The 15,703-nt window shown below is 33.0% G+C and overlaps 1 protein-coding gene across 1 annotated transcript in view; it reads right to left on the reverse strand.

Moving 5' to 3' along the window:
• LOC134696162 (zinc finger protein 330 homolog) overlaps window positions 1-8,735 on the reverse strand; it is a 310,551-nt gene extending 301,816 nt beyond the window's left edge. Inside the window, exon 1 of the mRNA XM_063557813.1 lies at window positions 8,731-8,735. The gene's annotated coding sequence lies outside the window, so the exon portion shown is untranslated. The remainder of the gene's footprint in view (window positions 1-8,730) is intronic.
• Between the last annotated feature and the right edge of the window lie 6,968 nt (window positions 8,736-15,703).

A 15,703-nucleotide genomic window follows, 5' to 3' on the forward strand; every position in this document is an offset into this window, starting at 1 on the left:
TGAGACATCTTTCCAACAAAGACATAAAACATTAAAATAAGCAGTCATAGGTTAAAGTCTGGAAAGTAAGCTGTAAATGACCAAAAAAATTATTTGTGTAAAACAATCCAAACAACAACAAAAAACTCCGGCCCAATTAAATATATAAAAGGAGAAGATATCTACCCCATAACAAATAATTGTATAGGAGCCTGTATTACAGTGGTTGTCGTTTGTTTATGTGTTACATATTTGTTTTTCATTCATTTTTTTATATATAATTTTAAAAGGCCGTTAGTTTTCTCGTTTGAATTGTTTTATATTGTCATTTTGGGGCCTTTATAGCGGACTATGCGATATGGACTTTGCTCATTGTTGAAGGCCGTACGGTGATCTATAAATGATAATGTCTGTGTCATTTTGGTCTCTTGTGGACAGCTGTTTCATTGGCAACCATACCACATCTTCTTTTTTTATTATAGATCTAACGCTACAATTTTCACAAAACATATCAAATTTTCCACCTTGTTGCACATACATATGGATAACATCATTACAGCTTATTTCCTAATGCACGTAGAGCAAAACTTTTGTTTGCTTGCTTGCTATGTTTGGATATTGTACAAAATATAAAATCAACAAGTTAAACTATGCCTTTATATATATATTGTTTAAAGATGTCAATCTTATTTTCAAAGCTTGTATAAACAACTATCTAACAAAGCAAGCAAGCAAGCCAACCAAAGTTTTACTTTGCAGGTATACTGAAAAATCAGCTGTAATGATTTATTCAGTTTGGCAAAACACTACATTCAAAACAAAGGGAACAGTTTGGAAGTCCCATATACTGAAATGTGACAAAAATAAATACTTGTAGATTTTGTTAACGCTGCCATGTATGTAAATATTTCTTCGCCTTTTTACGAACACAAAATTCAAGGATCACACATTTGCCTTTAATTATCTATATGAAAATTGCCGTACTCGTGAATATCAGAACCGGCTGTTATCGACGGCTTACTTTACACTAGTAAGTTTGTCTCATGGGTAATTGTGGGTTTTTTTTTTCCGCTGTTGTTTCGTTAACGTTGCTGTCTGGTTGACAAATATTTGAAATCTCTGTGCCATCATCAAACATGTTAATGGCTATATATCGGGTAATTCAAACCCTGTTTTCTTCACATAGAATTAACTCTTCGTTAATCTGAGCATGGAAGTAATACTTTATATCACGAACTATAAATGAGGATACACAAAATGAAAAACTAAGCGAAATTGTGAATCCCGCAAAGCACGGAAAAATGTGTTGTATTTCAGTAAATAACACCTGTTCTTGGTTGATTGTAAACACATAGTAGTCCATCATGCATTGTGACTCATTTAGTGGATTGGTCAAAAACCAAGGTAAAATTAAATTGCGTCACATGTAAATAAACAATTACATGTGCGAGAACATAAGTATGCTAATTTATGCATTTCCATATAAGGTAGTGGTCCTGACCTGTTTAAAGACATCCATGCGTATTGCGATCACCGGATTTTTACGAGATGGGTTACACTGAGGTCATCTTCATACGGAAAATATGTCGGGGGAATTGCTTTCTTCCAGCAAATAAAGTAACCTTCTTTTAAATATGAATAAATAAAAGAATTTTCTTCAGAAACAAGCATATGTATACAAGTTTTATACTGTAAACTATCCATTGAGTTATAAAAAACATATGCATTTTTTTTTATTTGAGGTTTCTTATGATAATTGTCTATATATGTATTGATGATTTTAGAATGTCGCCTACGCACAATTCATATGTCCATTTGAAGTTATCTTAACACATACTATGTTCTCACACTTACAATGTAATTACAATTTTAATACTTTATTTACAATTTGTAAAATTTATAAATTGTTCTACGCGATAAATTAACTGAAAAATTGAATATCTTACGTTTTGCAGTTTAAGACATTTTGTGTTGAGATCGATATAAAAATTAAATATTTTTTTCCTTTTTTTTTTCGATTTTCATTTTAAAATTCATTAACAGGAACATGTTCAATGCAACAGTCTGACACATTTTAAAACCTGGTGCTGATAAAAAAATGTTTATCTTGATTATTAGTCAGTGCTGTTTCAAGCATTGTTAATTTTGGATATTCATTATCAAGACTTGGTTTTTGGTTTATTTTAGCCGTAAAAAGAGTAAAAACAATAAACACTTCTCTTTGTAAATTTGTTGTTTCCGTATCATTTAACTGAATCCAGCTGAGCCTTAAAAACGCTTATAAAAAACCCGAAAGACAAAGATTGCTAGCCATAGATTTCAAAACTCGTAAATACTGAAGGAAAAAAGGGTCCCAACATAAACAAGCAAAAAGTAAAATCTCCAAAATACTGAAATATGAGGAAAATTCATTAAAGAAAGAGAGCCGTGGTGTAGTGGTTAATGCATCGGACTGCTAACACAAAGGTTCCTGGTTCGATTCCCGTTGGGATGAAAATTTCAGGAACTCAATTTTCGGCTCTCTCATGACAACATTTGCGAGTATGGTCTTAAGGAAACGATGATAGTCCGTCGGAAGGGGACGATAATTGGCTGACCCGTGTTAAGAGAGAGCCATATCTCTTGCACGTTAAAGACACCCTTGTAGATTTCGAAAAAGAGTAGGCTAATGCCGCTACAAGGTAGCACTCGCACCCGCAAAGTGGAAAGGGATTAATATAAGTTGCAAAACTTGTTTCCCAATCCACTCTAAATAAATATGTTTAAACTAAAGAAAATCCCTTAATTAATGGCAAAATCAAAAACTCAAACACGTCAAACGAATGGAACACAAATGTCATATTTTTGACCTGGTACAGGCAGTTTTGATAGAATGGATATCCAGAAGAGTAGCTGGTTTTGATAGTATTGATATCCAGCAAGGTAGAGATTTTTTGACTATCTGGTTTTGATAGAATGGATATCATGAAGAGTAGCTTGTTTGGATAGTATGGATATCCAGCAGAGTAGCTGGTTTTGATAGTATGGATATCCATCAGAGTAGCTGGTTTTGATAGCATGGATATCCAGCAAAGTAGATGGTTTTGATAGTATGGATATCCAGCAAAGTAGCTGGTTTTGATATTATGGATATCCAGCAGAGTAGCTGGTTTTGATAGTATGGATATCCAGCAAAGTAGCTGGTTTTGATAGTATGGATATCCAGCAGAGAAGCTGGTTTTGATAGTATGGATATCCAGAAAAGTAGATGGTTTTGATAGTATGGATATCCAGCAAAGTAGCTGGTTTTGATAGTATGGATATCCAGCAGAGTAGCTGGTTTTGATAGTATGGATATCCAGCAAAGTAGATGGTTTTGATAGTATGGATATCCAGGAGAGTTGCGAAAAGACATAATTTTGAAATCCAGTGGAGTGGAGGAGGATATGAGTTAGAATTCCGGTAGAGTGAAGGAAGACACAATTGGGATATCTAGTGAAATGTAAAAAAATCAATTTTTGATATTTATTGAAGTGTAGGAAATTGTTTTATATCATATAAAGCGGAGGAAGATATATAATTTGTTAAGCAGTAGGGTGAAGGAAGATATCATTTCAATTTCCATTAGAGTTGATGAAGATAAAGGCTGGTATTAAGTAGATTGGACAGGTTTGAGAGTTTGGAAATCATAAAGAGTGGAAGAATTGATAATTTGAATATCAATTCATTTTAGTGAAGGACGAATTTAATCTAAATATCCAATAAAGTTTGCTTTTCAGTATAAGCCTAGATGAAGATTTCGTGTTGAAAATCATACTTTGACATATAATTGTTTCCTTTTTATCATTGTGAATTGAATAGAAAATTGTCTCATTTGCTCTTATACCACATATTATGTTTCCTATCAAATACTAGATTCAGAAAATTATTAGTAATTTTAATTTTTTTAATACAAAATGTTTAGTCGCCCCTGGTGTATAACATGATTCCCATGGACATGTAAGGATAAAATGTCTTGTTTTTCCAGTGCAGATGTTAAATGTCAGGTGCAAAGTTGTTTCATGATAGAACATGGTTTTCAGCAATAAGTAGGTTGAGCGTATGTAGTGTTTTATTTAATTTCGGTACAAAACGGAGAAACTCGACGGTGGAACTTAGATCGCTATTGGATAAGTTGTAAGATGGGACTCCATTATAAGGTTTGTTATTAAAAATTTCTATAAATTAATCATACAGTTTAATATAACTTTTTTAAATGCATTTTGAGGTAATAGGGTTACATTATAAATACTTCCACAATCGTCTATAAGGAGAGTATATTCCCAATTCATTTTAAATTTTGATTAAAGGAAAATTATTCCCATATCTACTTCGTTCAAATTTTAGTTTATCAGAACCCGACTTGGAAATAAGAACTTGTGTAAACATAAAACGAAATATAAACTTTGAATTATTTTTTTTCAGTTTATTAATGTTTTCACATATTGAAAGTTTTTGATAATTGAAAAAGAAATCAAAAAGTTGAAAATAAATATGAAGCAAGAAAAATGTTGAATTATTATATTGAGGAGATATATATTAGACAATTACCAATCATTATAAAATTGCCTTTCAATACCATAATGTTCATGCAAATCGTTTGAACAAGTGTTGTGAAAACAACTGTATAGAATTCGAGATTGCATGTAAGTTCCTTACATGTATTTCCCCATTTTCATTCTCAATTTTATAGTAGTAAGCGCGTCAATGTTTGTGATATCCTGTGGTGTCTGTCTTTGAAGGAATATGATCGTTGTTCGTCTGCAGATGGCATGTTGAGTCGGCTAATTTATTATTTGATTGTGCGTTTCATCTGATGACGGTTTTGCATGTGTTTGTGCTGCATTTCTGTCACGTAGTGAAGTTATGTTAGCGATATTTTTTTTACCATGTCATAAAGCTGGAGGTTTGGCTAGAACTAAGTCAGGAATATGGCAGTTGTTATAAAATAGCAAGATTCAAAATAGAAATTAATATACCAGAAGACATTGTTCATGATTTGTCCAAACATAGGGAAACACCGTTAAGGTCATACGATACAGTTTTGATCCCGTATTCAAATTTTGATGAAAATTTACATATAGACTATTTTGTACCTGATTAAATCAAATATGTATTATAAATAAACCTTTATATGCTACTTTTTGAGTAAATTGAAGTTCAAATTTCAGATATCTCCTTAAAATACAGATTTGTGGACTATTTTTCCTTTCGATAGAAATACATAACTTTTTTGTTTTAAAATATTAACATGATCTATTTTTTTGTTAAATTATTTGTAATTTATGTGCTATATAAATATTGCATAAATTTGTACAAATAGTAGTAATGCATGAGCCCTGATAGCGTTTGATCAAAACTTGCTAATATTTTAAAGCAAATATTTCTGTTTTCTTTTACAGTTCGTGTGTTGTTCGATACTAGTATTTTTGGCGGCACTTTTTCGTCCCACATTTAATAGTGAAAACTACGACTTATTTCTCATTGAGGATATTTACGAACCGATAGGAACAACAGGTAAGTGTGCTACGCCTGAACTGTTTGACAGAGTTAGAAAAAATTGTTGGCATGGACTACAGGATGGAAAACAATTTCTATGTTCAACGGAAACTTTTTCAAAGTTCATATGTATAGAATGTCTTAAAAAAATTCAAATTATTCAGCTATTCAATATATATATGTTATAAGTTATATGGTTCGCTATTGACCCCCTACGAATCCATAGATGGTTAGTAAAATCCTTAGGGGTATTCACCCTCTATGGTTCTTAGGGGCATTCACCCTCTATAATTCTTAGGGAGTCAGTAGTAAACTGTACATAACGAATTTATAGCACACTGAACTTTTTGTCCTGCGTTTTGTTGAAAAAATAAACAATGAAACACAACAACATTAATATATGACGTCACTGTTAATGCGTCTTCTTGATGCTTCCTATATGCATTTTTCAAGGCTTAGTAAATTTACCGAAGAAAAAAAAAACTACCTTTAGCATAAAGCATGAATAAATAAGATAAAAATAAATTTATAAAGTATGACCAATAGGCGATTTTGGTTATTACACATTGAGAGGAAAACCTAAAGCTTCTATCACACCTTACCAGATAAGACGAACGGACGCGTGACGGATGAAAATAAAAGTTGTCCGTTGACAAAATTGTTATCCGTTGGGAGTCCGTTGATGTAAAACGGACGCCTAACGATTCATAACGGACATGCAACGGATATGCAACGCACGAGAAACGGAGACGTACCGGACAGAACAGATGTCGAACGTACATTCAACGGACGAGTACCGCATAAAACGGACACCTAACGGAAGCGTACAGGATAAAACGGATAAAGAAGATATACGAAAAAATTAAAGGCGACAATAATAATACATGCAAATCGCATTAACATTGAAAATGTTTTGTGTAACTGGTTTTGGTTTGTTCTTCAAAATGCAGCTAAAGAGCAATGTCTGACATGAATAACAGCTGCTTGATTGTAAAGATGTGCCCTGTCTCTACGATCGATTATGAATAATAAGAATTGATAAACCTTCAGAAATCTGACATACCAATAATCGGCATTTCTGACTGGAAATTTTAAATTGGCATTATTTTTGTCCATCTGATGAGTTAAGCCTTTTTCAGCTGAATTTTATAGTTTGCTCTAATGATGTACTGTTATGATACCACTGTTCCAGGTTAAGGGAGGGTTGGGATGTCTTTAACATGTTTAACCCCGTCACATTGGGTATGTATGTGCTTGTATCAAGTAAAGAGCCTGTAATTCAGTGGTTGTCGTTTGCTTATGTGTAGCATATTCGTGTTTCGTGTATTTTCTTTATATAAATAAGTCCATTAGTTTTCTCGTTTGAACTGTTTTACATTGTTATTTCGGGGTCTTTTATGGCTGACTATGCGCTATGGTCTTTCGTCATTATTGAATGCCGTACATTTACCTATAATTGTTAATTTCTGTGTCATTTTTGTCTCTTGTGGAGATTTGTCTCATTGGCAATAATACCGCATCTTCTTTTTTATATTTGTCCGTTTCAGATCCGTTCATCATCCGTTTTGTCCGTTATACGTCCGGTAGAAGTCCGTGTCACATTCGTTCAACATCTGTTTTATCTGTTAGACGTCCGTTAGGAGTCCGTTGGTGAATTGATCTGCCAGATCTCCAACGGATGTATAACGGACAAGTAACGGATACAAAACGGAAACGAAACGGACGAGTACCGTACAAAACGGACCCCTAACGGACGTCCAACGGACATTTTATCCATTGGACGTCCGTTCAAAGTTTTAAACATGCTCAAAATTTTCCACCGGACAGAACGGACGTCAACAGATAAAACGTACGCTTAACGTACATGCAACGGATATGGACGGACGTCTTACGGATAAGAACGGACGTCTAACAGACATGAACGGATTGAAAAAAAGTTATCCGTTAGGCGTCCGTTCGAGCTATCCGGTAAGGTGTGACCGAGGCTTAAGGAAACCAATACAGAACTAAGAGTCAAATACATTTATATATCCACAGACATTCAGTATGTAATTAATTTAAACAATTTTGCCAAACAAACCATCAGAAGATATAAGAAGATGTGGTATGAGTGCCAATGAGACAACTCTACATCCAAGTCGCAATTTATAAATATAAACCATTATATGTCAAAGTACAGTCTTAAACATGGAGATATGGCTCACACCGGAGAGCAAGCTAAAAAGGACCCAAAAATTACTAGTGTAATACCACTTAAATAGGAAAAAAAACGGTTTAATCTATATAGACTTGAAATGAGAAATACGTATGAACCAAATCAACACTTGACAACTATGTTATATCTGTATATATGATTTACCTTATTTATGATGATATATGTTACAGGTGTAAGGTCTACAGGCATAGGCTCATTTTTCCCTCTTTTCTTGCCCCTATTGGTAATGATGATGCCAATGAGAATGCCTGATGGCACGATGATGACAATGATACAAATGTTGATGATGAGGATGAACCTTACAACAACAACAACAACAACAAGTACAACCACGACAACAATAACTACAGTAAAATCTACAAGTAAGTATGCAATTATAATATGAAGCCTTCAACAACAACTTGTACTTCCACGACAACTACAACTACAGTAAAACCTACAAATACAGCAACACTTACAAGTAAGTATACAATCATATTATGAATCCTACAAGATTAACTAGTACTACCACGACAACTACAACTACAGTAAAACCTAGAAGTAATAATACAATATTGATATGAACCCTACAAAAACAAGTAGTACTACCACGAAACTGCAACTACAGTAAAACCAAACAATAAGTATATAACTATAATATTACACCTTTCAAACGCTGTGGGTCATATCATTGGTTAGATATAAATAGAATGTAGATCAGCTGATCGTCAATATTATACTTTGTTTAGGCTGTTCCACCTAACTCCCATGTTGTAGGCATTGGTAAATAAACATGGAAAAGTATACACAAACAATAAAGCCAATTATTAAAAGGACTATACCTGAAATAAAACTCCATTGTATAATAAATGATAAGTAAATAAGTAAGAAACAATGAGTGCACGTTTAATTTTCAATTATTACACAAGTGTGAGCTTAAGTAACTTTTAGAACAGGGATACAATATGTATATAGCAGAAGTGGCCAATCCGTGGTAAAATGATATAAATTCTAACCCGTGTGAATTAGTTCTAAAATAATTGCACATGTGAAATGATGTTATAACTTTCAAATCTTAAGTTGTGTCACAAATGAAATTGGCATATTTGGTTAGTGTTTAGGAATGTTATGTTTTAAATTAACCTTAAAATAAAATTGAGAATGGAAATGGGGAATGTGTCAAAGAGACAACAACCAGACCAAATAAAAAAACAGCAGCAGAAGGTCACCAACAGGTCTTCAATGTAGCGAGAATTCCCGCATCCGGAGGCTGTGTATGTACTTTTCTCTCTTGTCGTAATAAATGTTTTTTTTACAGTTCATCATAACTATTTTTTTTCTAGTTTCATTTTTTGTCGCTGCATGTAGCTATGTCTTGACGACATTAAAAACCATCAAAATCATATGTATGTTTTTTTTCTTGTACTAAACTGACTAATAGATGTACGTCTGTAGTTTCAATATTATCACAATGACAATATGTTAATTACGAAAATACACTGACTATTGATATACGGGTTTTATATCAAATTAAACAGTTTAAGACTGAACAGAACTGCACATCTCTTACATGTAACTGCATTAGTTATAAATATTCACCTCTCTTCACTGAATTATTTATTAATCTTTACCACGCTTAACAAAACTATGAACAATCTTTACCCCTCTTAACTAAACTAATTATAAATTTCTCTTTAACTGAATTATTAAATGTTTTTACCCCTCCTAACTGTATTTATTATAAATCGTTACCCTTGTAAACTGAATTAATTAAATATCTTTATCCCTCTTAACCAAATAAGCTTTAGCTCCTTTTCCCTCTGAACGAAATAAGCTTTATCTCCTTTTCCGTCTTATCTAAATAAGCTTTATCTCCTTTTCCGTCTTATCTAAATAAGCTTCATCTCCTTTTCCCTCTTAACTAAATAAGCTTTATCTCATTTTCCCTCTTAACTAAATAAGCTTTATCTCGTTTTCCCTCTGAATTGGATAAGCTTTATCTCCGTTTTCCTCTGAACTAAATAAGCTTTATTTCCTTTTCCCTCTGAACTAAATAAGCTTTATCTCCTTTTCCTTCTGAACTAAATAAGCTTTATCTCCTTTTCCCTCTGAACTAAATAAGCTAAATCTTCTTTTCCTTCTGAACTTAATAAGCTTTAACTCCTTTTCCCTCTTAACTATATAAGCTTTACCTCCTTTTCCCTCTTATCTAAATAAGCTTATCTCCTTTTCCCTCTGAACTAAATAAGCTTTATCTCCTTTTCCTCTGAACTAATAAGCTTTATCTCCTTTTCCCTCTTAACTATATAAGCCTTATCTCCTTTTCCCTCTGAACTAAATAAGCTTAATCTCCTTTTCCCTCTGAACTAAATAAGCTTTATCTCATTTTGCCTCTGAACAAGATAAGCTTTATCTCCTTTTCTGTCTTAACTAAATAAGCTCTATCTCCTTTTCCCTCTTAAATAAATAAGCTTTATCTCCTTTTCCCTCTGAACTAAATAAGCTTTATCTCCTTTCCCCTCTGAACTAAATAAGCTTAATCTCGTTTTCCCTCTGAACTAAATAAGCTTTATCTCCTTTTCCCTCTTATCTAAATAAGCTTATCTCCTTTCCCCTCTGAACTTAATAAGCTTTATCTCCTTTTCCTCTGAACTAAATAAGCTTTATCTCCTTTTCCCTCTGAACTAAATAAGCTTTATCTCCTTTTCCCTCTGAACTGAATAAGCTGTATCTCCTTTTCCGTCTTAACTAAATAAGCGTTATCTCCTTTTCCCTCTTAACTTAATAAGCTATATCCGTTTCCCTCTTGACTAAATAAGCTTTATCTCCGTTTCCCTCTTAACTAAATAAGCTTTATCTCCGTTTCTTTCTTAATTATACATCTTTACCCCTCTTGATTGATTTTGTTTTATTAATCTTAACCCCTTTTAAATGATTATTTTTTTTATAAATCTTAATCCCTCTTTACTTATCTTTACCCTTTTAGCGCCATGTGTTACTCCTGGTTGTTCTAGCAACTTTGAAAAGCTGTCTGACCAAAGAGTTAGTCCTAATTGTTTCCGAGCTGTTTCAGGGAGAGGTCAATTAGGTTTTGACAGCGCACAAGTAAGTACATTACAATTTTAATCATCAGAAAACAATCTGCTCCATTTTTTTAATATTCATATCGTATTTGAACAAATGGGTTAATTATAGAAACGAATTTTATTCTTATATATTTATTGTATTTGGGTTTAATTACTTCAAATTTGCAAAGATAAACCAACAAATAGAAAAATCCCGCCCGTGCGCGGCTTGAAATGGTAATGGTAATACACAGCTTGAGTTCAAATTCATGTTTCCCAAATTCGTTTGAAGCACTGATGCATTTTATTGATTGGTTTTTCTTCCTTGAGAATTTTAACGTCCACTTAGAAGCTTCTGTCAAGGTTTTACTCAGGAAAACATGCTAGTTTATAGCATATTTCTTTTCTGTCAAAAGGAGTGAGTCGGATTCTATATCTGTGTCATACGGGTGCTCCAAGAAATGAAGAATTATATAAGAAAAGAAGCAAACAATCAAATGATAACACACATTTCTTCGTGTTTGTTAATTTTCACATCGCAAAGGTCAATGTATTGCTATCGCCTAAGTTTCCATCATGCAAATTAGTTTTGGCTTTTCAACCGATCAATAAAAATTATAGATCCACGGTCATTATCTAGTGCAAAATAACATTACTTATCGCTTGTTTTAAATTCATTTTTTCAATGGATACTTCTATAGTTATTATTATTAAAACACAAATTAATAATATGAAAATGTGTTGTCGTTAGTTATATGTATATTAAAGTAAAAAAAATCATTGATGATACCTATACACACGTACCGAAAAAAAATGTGTTAAAGCATACGGAAGAATATCTCAAGAACATTTTGCGACACTCTCGGGAAGGACCGATAACTCTGTTATTGTTTTGCGGGAAAATTTGATAAGGCTTCTCATATCCAATCTGTTAGAAATATCGCGTTTTGCACAGCAGAGTGTCCATTATGCACTTTTACTGCACTATAATTAGAATAGTAGATTATAATGATATACAAATTCATGAAAATTATATTTACATGCAACCGTAATATCAATTTATATGTAACAACAAATCAGTGTATACTCTGGGACTATTATCATATTAGTATAATAGACCCAGGTTTACTAATTTGTATCACTACAATATAATAGTTATTGCGGTGCGGTTAAATGTCCTGTCATTTATTCATCAAGAATTTGTATCAGAAAAACATATAACTCTGTAAATTAACCTCAGTTTTAGGTATAGAGATGTGAGATGTTTCTGTGACATGTGCGTTTGACCATCCATAAGAACCTGCGATAATGCGATGTTCAGTACTTCAGTACTTTGATTTTTTATTAAGGTGTAATTAATTGCACTACGTTTACAATAGCATAGCTATAACGTACTTTACAGTAATTATCCATTCGTTTGATGTGTAAGAACTTTTGATTTTGTCATTTGATTAGGGACCTTTCGTTTTGAATTTCCTCGAAGTTCATTATACTTCAGGAGATCGTCGGCTCGGAGACAAACTGAATAAACAATTTATTCTCAAAATTCAATAGTAAAGTTGAACAATCTTTACATTTTTGAGATATCTCTACATACTGCCTCAAAACGATGCTTTAATATACTTAGGCACATTAAGCAGGAATATGACAGTTGTTTATTCCTTCGTTTGATGTGTTTGGGCTTTTGGTTTTGCCTTTAGATTAGATACTTTCTCGGGTTTGAATTTTCTTCGGAGTTCAGTGTTTTTGTGATTGTTCATTTTATAGCACTGTCATACTGTTTTAGCGCACGTTGTGAAGTTTCGTTTTGATTGAACGCCTGAATTAGACCAGAGGAATTAAAAGACACAATACTACAACAAATCTATAATAATACATTTAATAATTCGTCCGATATATCGGGAATGTCATTGGTCCACTGATTAAGGATATCATTAGTCGTTTTGTTTGTCGCTATACAATCAACGTTGGTACAACTCCTTTCTTATGAGGTGACACTTTTAATGGCAGCACGTCTGAGCTTCCAATGAAGAGAACTTTTGTTTAGTTTATATTTGAGTTATATTTTAATTAACTTAGATTACATAAATGTATCATTTAACTATATTTCGTTTCGTATCAATGACCAATATTATCAAAGCTGGTATTCAAATATAAATGCATAGTATTTTTAGAAGTTGTGAAATGAATAATATTGAAAATGAATACCATTTTGTGTTCATTTGTTCTACATGTAGTACGCTTATAGTTATATTATATTAGTCCTGTGTGATGTATACATTCTGACTTTAAACACGCGATTATACACTATGAACCTTGCCTTTCAGTCACAAGACTTCAAATATTTCAAGACTTTATGGGTTGATTTAAAATACATATATAAGAACGCAATACAAGGGGTTGTTAAATTTAATTAATGCTTGTTTTGTGCTTCTTTGTTAAATATTTGTTTGTTTTAGTTCTATTTGAGATTGTGACACGGTGATGACTATTGTGTCCCTATTTTTACAATTTTACTTAATATAAGTTATTTTTTGTTAAACATCGTTGTTAATATAATGGAATTTGATGCGCCTGTCATACAAGTCAGAGGTTTAGCGTTAAAAACCATGTTCAATCCAATTCTACAATTGGAAACGACTGTACCATGTCAGGAATATGTAACCAATTCTGTTTTTTACAAAGGGGTAAATGCGCCGACGATTTACTGACGCATGGAGTGAGCAGATTGTAAGCTCCCCGCGCTTGTTGGGCGCACGATAGTGTCTTCTAGTGTCAAGTTGATAAAAGTGGACACAAAGAATGAGTCTGAATGTTGAAGTGTTTTACTGGTAGGAATATCAAAGCACCTTGCATTGTTTCTCACTTGCTTTTCAATAATGTTTGAAGCTTGACAATTATTAAACTTTTGCTCTGTGATGGTTCGTCTTGGTCTACCTGATTTTAAAAAGTCGTCTAGATCAATAGCACGAACCAGCTCCACAACTCTATTGTACATAAATATAAGATTTTGGCTTGTGTGTTTCATTTGTAATTCTTAAAATTCTTAATTCGTAAGCATGTTTGTAGCCGCCTGTTATAAAGCGTGTTGCTTATTGTTGTATTTATTCCAGTTGGTTTGAATCTGCTTTACTGCAGGATCACATACTGTTGTTGCATATTAGATTGTCGATCGAACTAGAGAAATGTAAGCGGTTGTCTTACACTCCCGAGGACAGTATCTTAAATTCCGTATGAGGAAGCCTAAGGTTGAATCGACTTTTTGCAATGTTTGTAAAGTGCGTATTCCACTTCAAATCTTTTGACATCTCTACTTCAAGGTATAGGGTGTTATGAACTTGTAGAAATATGTGACCGTTGAGAGTGTAGAATTTCTGGCTTTTGGTTTGATGCGTAAAAAGTAGCATTTTGTTATCCCATTTATTTGCTCAATCTTCTAGGTTTGCTAGGTCTTCTTGCAGCAACTTGTGGCGTTTCTCTGTTTTGATTGTTCTACATAGCAATCGGAAAACAGCCGTACTGGTGATTTGACAGTGTCCGTGAGGTCAGTTATGTGACGTGATATAAGAATAGTATAGATTCAAGTACTGTTAACTGTGGAACTCGTGAGTCCATTTTATCTTCTTACGACTGGTTTCTCTCTGCAACTTATTTCATCTTCTTCTGTTCTCGAAACATTTTTAGCCCGTTGTTGAGTAGTCCTCGAATTCCGTATTTGCCTATTTTTGAAAATAATTTGTTTTGCAGAACAGTTTCAAAAGCTTTGGAATGATCGAAGATTGCAATTTCAGTTTGTAGCAAGGCGTTTAAAACGCTAATGAAGTCATTTAGGGTGACTAGCAGTTGTGTTTCACATGAATAATAATACTAGTAGTAATTTAGGCGAGGTTGAAGTCCGTATTATTTATTCATGCACGAACTTGTTAAAGAAAAATATATATTTCTGTATATTAGCCTCACTTTTATAGTATATAGATGTGATTTGTATTTGAGACAAATGCTTGTAACTGTCCACAAATTTTGCTGTCATCCGATGTTCAGTACTTCAGTTCTTTGGTCATTGACTTGATTGAGTAAATATTTGGTAATCAATCGTAAACAATTGTATGAATCGTAATCGTTTTTCTTAAAGAACTAATTTGGTTGATAGATAATAATAACTTGTTACCAATCTCACTGAAAGTGTCAAAAAGGTGAACGTCTTGTAATGTTTTATTGTACTAATTGAGTTTACCTTTACTATTCAACCAATGTCACTGTAACTGATCGATAAAATAGATTTTTCATAATGTTCTATTGTATCATTCGATTTTCTGATACTTGGGTCCTTTATGGCTTGAATTTCGATGAGAATCAAGGCGCACTGTTGAAGACGTTCTTTGACCAATACTTGTTGAATCCTATAAATTGTGCCCTGGACGAAGAGATGTTTCATTGGCACTCCTACCACATCTTCTTATATCTACGTATTGCAAATATTTGGTGAAACATTTGCACTTTTCAATTTCATTTTCTTTTCTAGGCGGACTGTAGGAAGACCCCGAGTGCTAATCTTTGGTGTCCTGAACAGGAAAACGTAGCTGAAGCAGTTCGATCAAAATTTAGCATAGGTAATATCCCTTATAGTAGGTTAACTCTACTTATTACATAACATGACATACATGTACTGCTGGGGTTAACAGCTTTATATATATAAAAACAGAAAAAAAAATCCTTTTTATCGAAAGCTTCTATTCTTCCGTGTGGATTCTGGCAATTTTGTCAACGGACAGTTGTAAAATATATAATATCAATAAGCAACAGTTCGTTTAGTTATTTATTTTTTGTGGTCTATGTTATATAATTGTTTGTTTGTGTTCTGATGGAGATTGTGACACGGTGAAGATGGTTGTATCCCTATTTTACAATTTTACCTTTTATGTCTGTTTTTATCACGCATCGTTATAAA

The sequence above is a fragment of the Mytilus trossulus genome, chromosome 14, assembly GCF_036588685.1.
Source record: "Mytilus trossulus isolate FHL-02 chromosome 14, PNRI_Mtr1.1.1.hap1, whole genome shotgun sequence".
NCBI classification, from domain to species: domain Eukaryota; kingdom Metazoa; phylum Mollusca; class Bivalvia; order Mytilida; family Mytilidae; genus Mytilus; species Mytilus trossulus.